This window comes from Pseudorasbora parva, chromosome 3 (genome assembly GCF_024679245.1).
Source record: "Pseudorasbora parva isolate DD20220531a chromosome 3, ASM2467924v1, whole genome shotgun sequence".
NCBI lineage: Eukaryota > Metazoa > Chordata > Actinopteri > Cypriniformes > Gobionidae > Pseudorasbora > Pseudorasbora parva.
Window position 1 is genome coordinate 25,316,930 of NC_090174.1, and position 13,789 is coordinate 25,330,718.

The window sequence follows — 13,789 nt, forward strand, 5'->3', positions numbered from 1 at the left end:
CTGCGATAACAACTGGCTGGGTGTACATTATCGCTTACATAGAGGTCAGCAGAATCTCCTTTCCTTTCTTTTCTCATTTTCTCAAGAGCCTCTGGGTGTGCCAAGGTCCTACAATAATGTTTTCCTGCCTCTGTTGTCGTGAGGAATATTACTAATCTGTTCTCAAAGGTTACTGTGCGTCTAAGGCTATTATTTAACTTCTCATCGTGTGGCATTTGCAGCCATCACACCATAATGACTGCATTCCTTGACAGAGTTCATCTTAAAATTGAATAATTGGACACTGAACCATAGAAAGAGCCGATGCCACCATTTATCGTGGAGTTGTATGGGAGATTACAAAGCAATTTGAAGGTCTAAAAGTTAAATGGGAGCAGCATTTTGTTTTATGCACTTCATTTGTACTAATATCACTATTAATAATAATAATAATAATAATAATGATAATAATAATAATAATAATAATAATAATAATAATAATAATAATAATAATAATAATAATTTATATAGTGCTGTTCTGGGTATTTTACATGCTTAATTTTTTATGTTTTTTTTTTTTTTTGATGAAGAAGAAGAAGCATGTGTTGCTAAATTTTGCTACATATTGTTTGCTTACCTTCAGTAACAAAAAAAAGCTACTCAAGAACTTTCACCCGTCATTTTCACCCGTCTTCGTACTCCATTTCTGAAAATCAGTATCATCTATGAGAACCACAATTATGTAACAGTGCTGAGCTACAAATTAAACAAACCAGTAACCAATGGATTCTGGTTAAAATTATGAGAAATTTAATAAAACCTGACAAAATGATACTAACCACTGGCTTTGGATAAAAAGCTCTGCTAAATGCCAAATAACCGCTTTGACATATTCACATTCATTATCTTCGCGGTAAGTTATCCAGTGTAATCATGCCTAGCCATAAGAGTCAAAGCACAAGTCTGCAGTGATCCTCACCACGCAATAACAACACCCTGTAATGAAATAAATCTGATCGGTTCAGGCTGAATGGGGGGATTGTGTGTGGTGGACTTTAACCTGACACTCTTTTTAGGAATAACAATATTTATATAGCCCCATTTTTTATTTCTGTGTGAAGGGCCAGGGACTATAGCCTACTTTGGTAATTCTGTAGAAATGTTGAACAGTAAGCCATTGTTCCACTTAAAAAAAACAAAAAGCAATCCTAATCATATAGGTAGTATAAGTACTCATAATTGTACTGTAAGTAGAGGCTTGATGTCTCCAGGCTTTGCAGTGATATTAAAGATGTAGGCTGTATTGAGTCAGACAACCAATTCAGTGGCCACCCATGGTTAGTCATTGTGGTCAGAGAAAGAGACTCTTTTTTACTGCTATTGCTTCTAATGTTTCAGCAAACGTAATGTTTCTTGGTAACCATTTTCTGCTTACGTTGCCCAGCCATTGTCCCCTATTTTTACCACAATTGAAAGACTGGACATTTAATCCACATATAAAATGTGTGAGAGTGTTTTTATTCAATAACAAAATATAAATGTAATTTTATTTTACTTTATTATTATTTATACAATAGTAATAAGTGTTTATTACAATAGTAATAGCCTTTTTTGTGGGGTACAGGGACTACAGCCAACTATTGTTATTTCTGGTTTTGTTTTGTGTTTTGCTTTGCTTTGCTTTTTCTGTTCTGTTCTGTTCTGTTCTGTTCTGTTCTGTTCTGTTCTCTTCTCTTCTCTTCTCTTCTCTTCTCTTCTCTTCTCTTCTCTTCTCTTCTCTTCTCTTCTCTTCTCTTCTCTTCTCTTCTCTTCTCTTCTCTTCTCTTCTCTTCTCTTCTGTTTTGCTTTGCATTGTTTTGCTTTACTTTTCTTTGCTCTGTTTTTTGTGTTTTTTTGTTTTGCGTTGTTTTGTTTTGTTGTGTTTTGTTTTGTTTTGTTTACATTGCATTGTTTGTTTTGTCCTGTTCCGTTCTGTTCCGTTCTGTTCTGTTCTGTTCTGTTTAATTTGTTTATGTTCTGTTTTGCTTTTGCTTAGCATTGCTTTTTTGTTTTACTTTGTTTGCTTTGCTTTGCTTTGCTTTTGTCTTTGCTTTGCTTTGCTTTGCTTTGCTTTGCTTTGCTTTGCTCACCAACTGGTAACGTCAGATATAAACATTTTGAAAATGATGAAAGTTAAAGGGGTACTTCAGCGCTGAGAAGATGAATCTGTATTTAAAATGGGTCATTATTGTAGTAGAAATGTGAAATTGTTTTTAAATTTGGTGCCTTCTAGACTGAGAAAAGACAGAAAATATATTTTTGTCTCATGGGGATGAAAGACTACAATTCCCAGAATGCTTCGCTGCCCTCTGAGGCCACTCCGAAAGCCACTGCTTCTGAATCAGTGTGACTGGATCACTTTCCCATCATCTCATTAATTTTCATAAAATCAGTTCAGTTAGAGAACTGACACTACAATTAAAAAACTGAACGTGTTCAATATAATGAGTGATTCATCGCGCGAGTGTCACAGCACAAACGCAGCAGGAGTCAGATTACATTAACTATCATGAATGAGCTGAACGAGCTCTCGTGATAAGAGCTGAGACAAACGCGACCGTGCTCGCAGCATACATTCACAGCGAGTGTTCAGTCTGGCGCATTTTAGGTTTATGCCTTTGGAAGCTTAACTTTCATACACTGTAAAAAGTGAACAGTTGGATCAACTTAAAAAAATTACTTCAATTGGTAACACCTAAACATGTTAAGTTCTCTCAACTTAAATAATTACGTTTTGTCAACTTACTTTCAATGGGTCAATCACACTTATATTAATTGAGTTCATTGAGTTAATTGAGAAAATTGAGTTCATTCAACGTAATTTCATTTCATTCCTACTTAAATGTATTAGTTTTTCCCACAGTTAGATCAACTTAAAAAAATTACTTCAATTGGTAACACCTAAACATGTTAAGTTCTCTCAACTTAAATTATTCCATTTTATCAATCACACTTATATTGAGTTCATTCAACCCTATCATTTACATTAGTCTAACTGAATTTCATTCCATTCCAACTTAAATGTTTTAGTTTTTCCTACAGTTGGATAAACTTTAAAAAATTACTTCAATTGGTAACACCTAAACATGTTAAGTTCTCTCAACTTAAATTATTCCATTTTATCAATCACACTTATATTAATTGAGTTCATTCAACCCTATTATTTACATTAGTCTAACTTAATTTCATTCCATTCCAACTTAAATGTTTTAGTTTTTCCTACAGTTGGATTAACTTAAAAAAAATACTTCAAGTGGTAACACCTAAACATGTTAAGTTCTCTCAACTTAAATTATTCCATTTTATCAATCACACTTATATTAATTGAGTTCATTCAACCCTATCATTTACAGTAGTCTAACTGAATTTCATTCCATTCCAACTTAAATGTTTTAGTTTTTCCTACAGTTGGATAAACTTTAAAAAAATACTCCGATTGGTAACACCTAAACATGTTAAGTTCTCTCAACTTAAATTATTCCATTTTATCAATCACACTTATTTTAATTAAGTTCATTCAACCCTATCATTTACATTAGTCTAACTGAATTTCATTCCATTCCAACTTAAATGTTTTAGTTTTTCCTACAGTTGGATAAACTTTAAAAAATTACTTCAATTGGTAACACCTAAACATGTTAAGTTCTCTCAACTTAAATTACTACATTTTATCAATCACACTTATATTAATTGAGTTCATTCAACCCTATCATTTACAGTAGTCTAACTGAATTTCATTCCATTTCAACTTAAATGTTTTAGTTTTTCCTACAGTTGGATAAACTTTAAAAAAATACTCCAAATGGTAACACCTAAACACGTTAAGTTCTCTCAACTTAAATTATCCCATTTTATCAATCACACTTATATTAATTGAGTTCATTCAACCCTATTATTTACATTAGTCTAACTGAATTTCATTCCATTCCAACTTAAATGTTTTAGTTTTTGGATCAGTTGGATCAACTTAAAAAAAATACTTCAATTGGTAACCCTTAAAAAAAGTAAGTTTTCTCAACTTAAATAACTACATTCTATCAACTTAATTTCAATCACACAAGACTCAAATAGCTTTAGAAATATTTATTAACAATTCATTTTATTAAATTTAATTTCCCTTTTTTACAAACTTTGAGAAATCATTACAAACTGTTCATATTTGTTGTGCAAATGAAACTTCCTGACACACTTAACATCCATTTCATTAACAGTCTTTTTGAAAAGTTGTCATTGCCTTTCAGGATTATGCTAAAAACTGAGCCACTAATCTATCTTTAAAAATAAATATAAACAGTGGTTATGCGAATAAATTAGCCACATAAATAAAAAGGGATACTTCACAAAAGGGAAAGTTCACCAACAAATGGTTCAAGTTGTTCCAAACCTGTATTTGTTTCTTCCTTCTGCTGAACACATAGGATGATGTGTTGAAGAATGTTGGTAACCAGACAGCTGACGGTACCCATTGACCTCCATAGCAGGAAAAAAAAATACTCTGGAAGTCAATGGGTACCGTCAACTGTCTGGTTACCAACATTCTTAAACACATCTTTTTTGTTCAGCAGAAGAAAGAAACTCATACATGTTTGGAACAACATGAACCATTTTTGGATGAAATATATCCCTTTAATATATTCTATGGAACCATTTCTACCGAGTGTATTGTGATAAGTGCTTTAGAATAGCTTACAGGCAATGCTATAAACCATGTTAAAAAATCTAATTAAAAAATAAACAGATCATGGAAAATCTTTAACAGCAATGGGTGATTACCCTTTCACCAATCAACTACAGATTCAAACATACAACTAGATACTAGACAAACATATGAAACAAATGGATAATCTTACAAACATAAGAAAACAAATTAAACTAAACTAGATACATTCTTTCAAACACAAACTAGACATAAGCACATTCAAACATTACTTCAAGTTCACTGTAGTCTACTGAAAAGACTGCTTGACATCTTGTGCTAATGAAGCTGTAAGAGCACTTTCTGGAATGCCGTGAATATAAGCTCACCCAGCTCACCCTCGCAATCATCTCGTAGGTTATCCTAAAGTAGTGCACATAAAAATAAATTTAAAAAACATTTAAAAAAAAAAAAAAACATTTTGCTACCACAAATGTAAAATTTTCTGAAAAATAAATCAAAATAGAATGTGGCCTTTCAACTCACAAGGTATTCCTTGATAAGGTCTTGATTTCCCCCCAGGAAAAGGATGAGCCGGCGTTCTGACATGGAATCCGGAAGCTCTGTGCTGAGTTTACTACATGAACAGCATAGGAGACTGCAAAGAAGAAAAGAAACTGTTGAATAAAGTCATTATTTTATTAAAATAAACATTTAGTTCACTTCAGAATTCAATTTCCTGATAATTTAGTCACCCCAAGATGTTCATGTCTTTTTTTTTTTTTTTGTCGAAAAGAAATTAAGGTTTTTGAGGAAAACATTCCAGGATTTTTCTCGATATAGTGGACTTCAATGGTTACCAATGGGTTAAAGGTCAAAATTGCAGTTTCAGTGCAGCTTCAAAGAGCTCTACACGATCCTTGACGGGGAATAAAGGTCTAATTGAGCCAAACCATCGGTATACGTTTTAACCACAAATGCTTGTTTTGCACTAACTCTGTGTCTTCTCACATTATGTTATAGCACTGTAAAGGTCATGCGTGACATAGGTGGAAGTACCGATCCAGTGTTTGCGAAACGGTAGTGCAAAGACTAAGTCAAATCCCCTGTCACCTAAAAAAAGAGGGTAAAACATCGCAAATTTCTTTAAAAGACAGATTGTTTCGTTAGATAAGACCCTTATTCCTTGTCTGGGAGCCATTTGAAGCTGCACTGACACTGCAGTTTGGATCGTCAACCTGTTGATCCCAGTGAAGTCCACTATATGGAGAAAAATTTGGCATGCTTTTAAAAAAAAAACTTTAATTTCCTTTCGGCTGAAGTTACAAAGACATAAAGATCTTGGACGACATGGGGGTGAGTAAATTATCAAGAAATTAATTCTAAAGTGTACTCTTTAAAAATGCATCTGAATCAGTCATTGCTGGCATTTATAATTTAGTCCGATAATAAAACATGCGTCAACAAATCATTTATTAGCTTTATACCCTAATACATTTAATCATTCTTGATTAAAGGGATAGTTTTGTTAAATTTACAGGCCATCCAAGATGCATAAAAGGTGACTTTTTTCTTCAGTATATCAGTAAAGATTTTTTTAGCTGAAACCGCATTCCTCTGTGATTCATATAAATGCAAGTCAATGGCTACCGTCACTTTGAGAGTCAAACCAAAATAAAAAAAACATGTGAAAAAAAACAAAAAAAACATGCAGACAAAAAAAAAAAAATACCCGGGGCTACTGACATCACATCGAGTCTTATAAAGTGAAACGATCAGTCTATGCAAGAAACTGAGCATTATTAACATGCAACATTGCCATGAACGTACTTAGGACTGTTTGCTGAGGCTGTTTGCTTCCTCAAAGCTTACAGGTAATAATAGATTCAGTTTCCTCCATAGGCCGATCATTTTGCTTTATAAAACCTCAAAGAATCGCCAGGACCCACAGGTATTATTTTTGGTTTGCCTGTATGCATTTTTTTTTTAAATTCTTTTTGACTTGCATTATATCAACATGGACCACAGTTTCAGCTAAAAAACAACAACAACAACATATTTACTGTTCTACTGAAAGAAAGAAAAAAGTCACCTACATATTTTGGATAGGCTGAGGGTGGGTAAATTAACAGCATTTTTTATTTTATGACTGAACTATCCCTTTTAAATTGTCCGTTTTGTTTGTGTGGTGATGACATTTCAAATTTCTATGCTATAAACAAGTATTTAGCAATTAAATGTTACTGAGACTAAAATAAGATTGTGCAGTTTATATTAATGTAACACACAGACGTACCAGTTATAAGATTTTAAAAATTGCAGCAGTCTTCTCACGGGTTGCTCCTCCTTTTGAATGGATTACTCTGATTAGTTGATTCATGTACACGTCCAACTGGGCCAGGAACGTGTCTTCCAGTGGAACAGCCATAAGCCTATAGAACTCTGAATTGATCTAAAATCAGAAAGAAAGAAAAAAAAACCAGTCAACAACAGTCAAACTGATTATATCAATTCATAAAAGGTATTTAGCCAGTAAAACCAGAACTTTAAATTATTTTTTCAATACCTTGTAATGTCTGAAAAGCACAGGCCACCTCGCCTTGAAATCCCTGACACTGGCCTCCTGCATCACTACCTCCTTCTATCTATGAGCAAACGAAAGAGACATTTTGTTCATGACAACCTTTTAATTTTTCCTTTTTTTTCAGCCTCTGTTAAAAGTTCAAGTCTGTGGCTGCTTAAGCTTTCAGCAAGTTAACAGACACCTCTACACACACCTGTCAATAGTCAATAATGTTAGATAACACAAGATGGAATTTACTCATACATATCCAACATTAGTAATTAATATCATCAACTATATAAGAAATGATAAATTACTTACCATGTAATATTATAGCAAAGTTTTATCAGTTGTCAAACATTAAGACTTTCGGTCCTAAGAGGAGAAAAAGTAATTGTCAACAATTGTAGTTTGTAAGTGATTGTAAGTGAAAAAATGGTTTGCTACAGGTCAAGGAAGTTAATTAATTAGATGTGGAAATACTAATATTTCTACTAAAAAACCCTGAAAATTTGTGTGGATGTAACACCATGAGGTAGGCAAATGAACGGCGCTAGTGTTAGGCACAATGACGTTCATCACAGGCTGAATCAGAAATCGCCTCCTATACCCTCAAATAGGGCATTATTTGAAATGACAGTCCTTTGTAGTGGTGTCCGAAACCATAGTGGACGTTACTGACTGAGTGCACTCATTTAATTCCACATTGCACCGCAATAACCAGTGTAAGTTACAGCCGGTGTCACAAACGGATGTCCGACTTCACATCATAATTTTGCCCGAAAAAGTGACGTTTTAAAGACAGATAAAAGAACAGACAAACATTACTTTAAAAGCAAACTCAATATTATACTGCAGGAATTCAAATTCGAGCATGTTGTCCCGCTCTGCGAGCACTTCCTGCCCACAGCATTTCCACTAACGTTAACTTTATCTCGCGCGGCACAGACGGTTAAGGAGGCATCAATTAAAAAATATATATTTCATACACATACTCCCAAGATCCAAACTGAACACATTTATATAAGACAAACGAGTAACTTAAGTTACAACATATTGTTACATAGAACATACTCAGAAACGCTATATCGCAAACGTACGTTCAAAAGTTCGGTTAATTTAGATTTCATTAGAATTTATGTTCACAGACAACATCAATTAACTCAAAAACAACTAAAACACACGTCCACAAGGTACATTTTCGAGTATAGTAATTAAAACAAACTTCCAACCTACCTTTTTCATCCGAGTCCCGAGAGAGAAAAAAATGGCCGCCGAACAGAACATTTTCCAATTTTCAGACAGGCTCGTGCGTAATGACGTCAGAAAAAAACGTCTGACGCGGGTGTCCTTAAAGGGAAATCTTACTTTGGGTGAAAGTGACATTTTAAAGGGAAATCATACTTTGGGTGAAAGTGACATTTTAAAGGGAAATCATACTTTGGGTGAAAGTGAGATTTTGAATCTATCTGAATTTCTATGCGTTCAAGTTGAAAGAGTGTACAATTATACTTTGAGTGAAAGTGAGATTTTGAATCTATCTGAATTTCTATGTGTTTAAGTTGAAAAAGTGTACAATAATCCATTACAATTAGGAAAGCAGAAATACCAAGTAAATAGACTCAAATAGTTGTAGTAATCCAACTTTCACCCAGGTTCACTTTTTACAGTGTAGGAATTAATTTGAGAAATAAAACACTTACTTTTAGCTCAGTTTACATGAATGTCTGCAGCTGCAAGCTGAGCTATGAGTATGATCCCACTCTCCATGCACGGGTTGAAAACATGCATAAATGGCTCCCTCTGCTGGCTGTAGTCTTTAGCCTCTGGCCAGAAATTCCTCCAATGATGCAAATATCGTCAATTTGTATCATCTGAGGATTTTTTCCCAGAAATAAAATGCAAAAATCTCTTGTCTCAGGGGGATATGAGGGGGGAAAGCAGAATCATTTGAATATACTCCAGGGTTTCTACTGATACACTCCCATTTGCTAATCGCTGAAGTAACCCTTTAAGTTCTTGTAGAACAGTTCTACAGTCTGGGGGTATTCCAGAAAGCAGGTCATGTGACATACTTGGGTATGTTTAAGAGTAAGTAAGCGGATAACCTCAACTTTCGGTTCCAAAAACGGAGGTAACTTTCAGGGTATGTAAATATGCTTTTTATATTTTGCTTACATTATGCTTAAAAGTATTCAGATGTGTTAAACAATTATTATAGTTACATTAATATAACCAAGTTTGTTATAGTTACAGTGATATAATATAAAATATGATATATTAATACTAAAGCACTATTATAACAAGGTAATTTTTGAATGTTAATTAAATTCAAATATATTTCTTATTTATTTTATTGTCATCTCCCACGCGGATCTGCATTCAATTAATTAGCATCAAGCTAAAAATATAATTCTTATTTTCAGTGAATAAAGATTACATATTAAATGAAGAGATTGAAAACAAATATTGCACAACCCCCAAATATAGGTGGCGATGTAAAGTTTATGTAAATCTCCATTAAACAAAAGAAGAAGGAGGAAGTGGAATGGCACGCTCATTCTTAGTGTCTGTTTCTGCGTTCATGGTGAATCATCGATTCGTCGCTCTGTTAAGAATGTCTTGTGTGTTAACTGGGAAAATACTCTGAGTTGTCTGAACTCACTCCCGGATCAGTTTTTGGAACCAGCATACCTCGAGTAAGCAAGGTTTGCACAAAATGCTGCCTGATATTACTGACTGCCTCGTTTCAGACACAGCCAACAATGTGGCTACATCTGAAGGAGATCTTATCTTCAGCTACACATAAGTTTGAGTGTTGTTTGGATTTTAGCGATTCTGGTTACAATTCAGTTTTGCTTTTTGATTCCCAGTTTAGATATCAAATATATGAATTCTTTATGTACAAACATTTGCAAAACATTCTGTTGAAGCTAAAAACTAAGTTCAAAAGCATAAAGAACAATTAAATAATAAAATAACTAATATAAATTTCAAACAATATTAAAGAGAAGTAAACAGTCTGTAATGCAATAAGAACAAATAAGCAAATTAGCAGTAGCGTACCGTGTACCGTGGGGTACGCTACTGTAAAATGTAGTTTCTCTTTGAGCATCTTCTTGCGCTTGAATGGTTTAAAACCACATTAAAATGCAAACACATGAATCTATCATTGGAATCAAAAAAATTTAAACAAGTATCTAATTCCGGACTTTAAGTATCCGATTGATTTTTCTATTCCCAACCCTAGCTACACGCAATTCACATATGCCCAATTATGTCCAATTAGAGAAATGGACTTCAGCATAATGTCCTGGATTGCAAGGTAAAGAAACACGGAGAGGAAAATAAAAAGCAGTCTTGGCAGTTGAAGGAGCCGAACAAAGCAAATCCTTCTAATGTATGAAACACGTGGGCTAGTGGTTATCAAGCGAGCAATGGGGTGATGTGGTTTTGTGTTTCCTTGGGGTCGACTTGGCTCCTAACTGAAGTGAGTCTTGTGGGAGGCCCAGGCTTCTTTTCTGCATGTGCGAATTGACAACTGTATCAAAATAAGTAAACGTATATTAACCTTGTTGAGAGAATTTATTTAGCTTAGGCAGGTGCCGGGAGTAGTTTTCCACATTCATGGAAGTATTAAGAAAGCAAACATGCAACTTGACCCCTACAAATTTGACATCTGAGAGTAAACGTAGTCTCATTTCTCTACAATATGGCTAATGTAAACACCAGACCTAACCTGTAAAAACTACACTTGCCAATCCTTTCAGTCAAACAGGAATTCCCAGAGAGTTGGAGAGAAATACAGCACGAACTCTACACAAGTACTGTCATCTGCTGTACAGAGTCCTTCTGTATTGCCGATTGCTCAATTCTAATGTTACAAAGCCTGCAATATTTTCATACAGTGGAAAGATAATCTTACACTTGACTCCAAATATCGAGTCCTTATAACAGGCGCATTTGGGCCATGAATAATGCACGAGTATTCAAGCTCCTCTCTGGCCCTGAAAGGAAGTGCTTACTCCCTGCCTCAGTCACAGGATATCAGCAGCTAATTCATAATTCAGCAGGCTTGTGCACTTGCCACTGGCCAGTGGGCCTCTTGAAGGGCCTCTTTTGATTTCCTTCCCACACTTCTCAACCTCAGCTGGCTGCACGTGTCTCCCTCGGTTCACACGATTGGTGAGTCACAGATGTCTTTGTTAAACCCACTGGAGTGTGTGTGTGTGCTGCTATGGGAAAAGTTGATGTTCTTCCATTGAAGATATCATCAGTGTGAGAATTGAGCAAAAAGTCAAATCCATTTGAAAATATGACGCCCTTGTCAAGATGATTTTGGTCTGTCATTCTCAACAAGATTGATCTCTTTTGCATTTCTAAACTATTGACGCAAGTCTTTCATTCGAAAAGGAATGCACAGCACAGCACAGCACAGCACAGCACGGCACAATGGTACCATATTGGTTTTTAAAGATTTGATCATTTTGATTAGTTAACGCTAATAATTTATTAACTGTAAAGTGTAATCTTCAGCAAATTTTTGATGCCAAAACTTTAGCATTAAATGTCCCCCACCTTTTCGTTTATTTAGAAAAAAAAGAGAATGTTTAATGTGGCTGCTTATCAGTTTTCTTAGTCATCATAGTTATAAAAATAAACATTGGCCTGTCTGTATTAACCTATAGCATATCTCAATTTTAATGTTGATACATTGAAAAATCGGATTGCTTTCAGTTACTGAGTTTGAATATCATTCAAATTGGCTATATACAACAAGAAATTCAGCAGACACACAACTTCAGACACAGAATTTCATCCAAGTTTTGTGACAAAATATAACTAAATAATTTTTTTAAGTCAATATTTAACTAATTTTAACTGATTATTGACTAATTTATTCCATATCAAATATATATCCAAAAAGATTTTAATTGTCACAGAAAACCACTTAATACTTCTAACTGAATAAAAACTGTCAATATAGTAATGTGTACTATTTCTTTTTTTAATGCTTTTTGCAACCATACGAGTTATATTTGAATTAAAGACAATTCTAAAAAGGTGCATAACATGTTTGAGATACTGTACATGCCCTTTATTGACTATTGTCTTTTAAACTTTGCACCTTTCTAGAAGATGACCTACTTGGATCCTTCTTCTCAGTGCTGTGTAATGGTACAGGATGAAAACATTGAGCTCCAGATTCCTCTCTGAGTGCTGGTCTCCATAACTGAGACACTGGTCCCCTGGGACGTAATGGGACACAGGCATTTGTCAAAAGCCTCTTCCTGTTGTATTAGTTGCAAAGCAATAGATCTGCCTTGGCTTCCATCCAAAGGAATGAGTCACTTCTTTCTGTAGCATGAAGGTCCAGGGCCCATTGAGTTGAAGCTATGCCGAAAGGAGATGATGTGTGATGTAATCCCATTAGTGAACTGTATGTACGTAATGTGTATATGCAAACTTGCATAATAGTTGCAATTTGTTGTTTATAATGATGGAAAGGAGGTAGAAAACAAGTATTCTATACATATCATGATAAGATGAATTAGTCAGCCAAGCAGGAAAAAGATGATCTACTCAGATCCAATGTGTCTCCTTGATGGCAACTAGACAGAAAACCCATGAGAGAGCTCCCATTTTGAGAAAGTGCTCTTGTCCTGCTGAAGGCAGGGAGTGGGGCATGATGGGTCACCAGATGTTGCACTAAAGACAGAGTAGATCTAGCTGTCTGAGAGATGGCACATCCACATCCTCCCATCTCCCCTGTTCATTCATGGCTCATTTAGAACACGTTCTGGGGTGGACATCTGCCACAACAGGCATCTCACAGACACAGATTAGTTCTATACTTCTGTACTCACACCAGATCACTCTCACTTTCATATTACTAATATGTATTGCAACTCCCCCAAAATAGTTTTCGAATTATCCAGATAAAAATCTGACCAAACCTCTATATTGAGGTTTTATAAAAATTATATAAAACATTTCTCCATTAAAGGTAGACTGGGTAAACCCAGCCTGATCTGCAGACGATTTGATTTTGTCCTACAGTTCAAGCTGGAAACTGGTCAATTCATGTATAATGCTTCTGTTACACTTTTGCGGTAACCAACAACAAACTGACTTATCCACCAGGTGTGCTATTGGTGGGTTTAACACTATGACGGATAGAGAAGCGATGGGTTGTTGTCCTGTTGATCATGTCTCATGTGGTCTAACTGACCTATTGGTAAGCCCTCCCCCTCGAACACAGATGAGCCAATAGCAGTTGAACATCAGTTGCATGGGCACCGGAACTCTGACATCTTTAGGTTTCAGCGCCATAGAGAAATATTGGAAAATCTGATGCTCTCATCGTTTTGATGGTGTTTCTGCTACAGAAATGGTAAAATGATGTTCCTGGGTTACTGTAACACTGACTCCAGGTATCCTGAGGGGATTTTTTATTTATTTGTTGGTTGTCATTCTCTAAGTTACGATTAAAGTTAGTAACTAACTGTTCTCATGTGACGATGTATGTTAAATCAAAAACACATAAACGATGGTGTACATTTCAGTGCATC

General features: G+C 34.9%; 1 long non-coding RNA gene across 1 annotated transcript; it reads right to left on the reverse strand.

The window, feature by feature from the left end:
- Positions 1-4,632: 4,632 nt before the first annotated feature.
- LOC137071853 (uncharacterized) lies at positions 4,633-8,509 on the reverse strand. The gene is made up of 6 exons (XR_010904526.1): positions 8,454-8,509; positions 7,539-7,592; positions 7,221-7,299; positions 6,951-7,106; positions 5,201-5,312; positions 4,633-5,077 (listed from the first exon to the last, which is right to left on the reverse strand). It is a non-coding gene; the product is annotated as an uncharacterized lncRNA (long non-coding RNA).
- Positions 8,510-13,789: the final 5,280 nt, after the last annotated feature.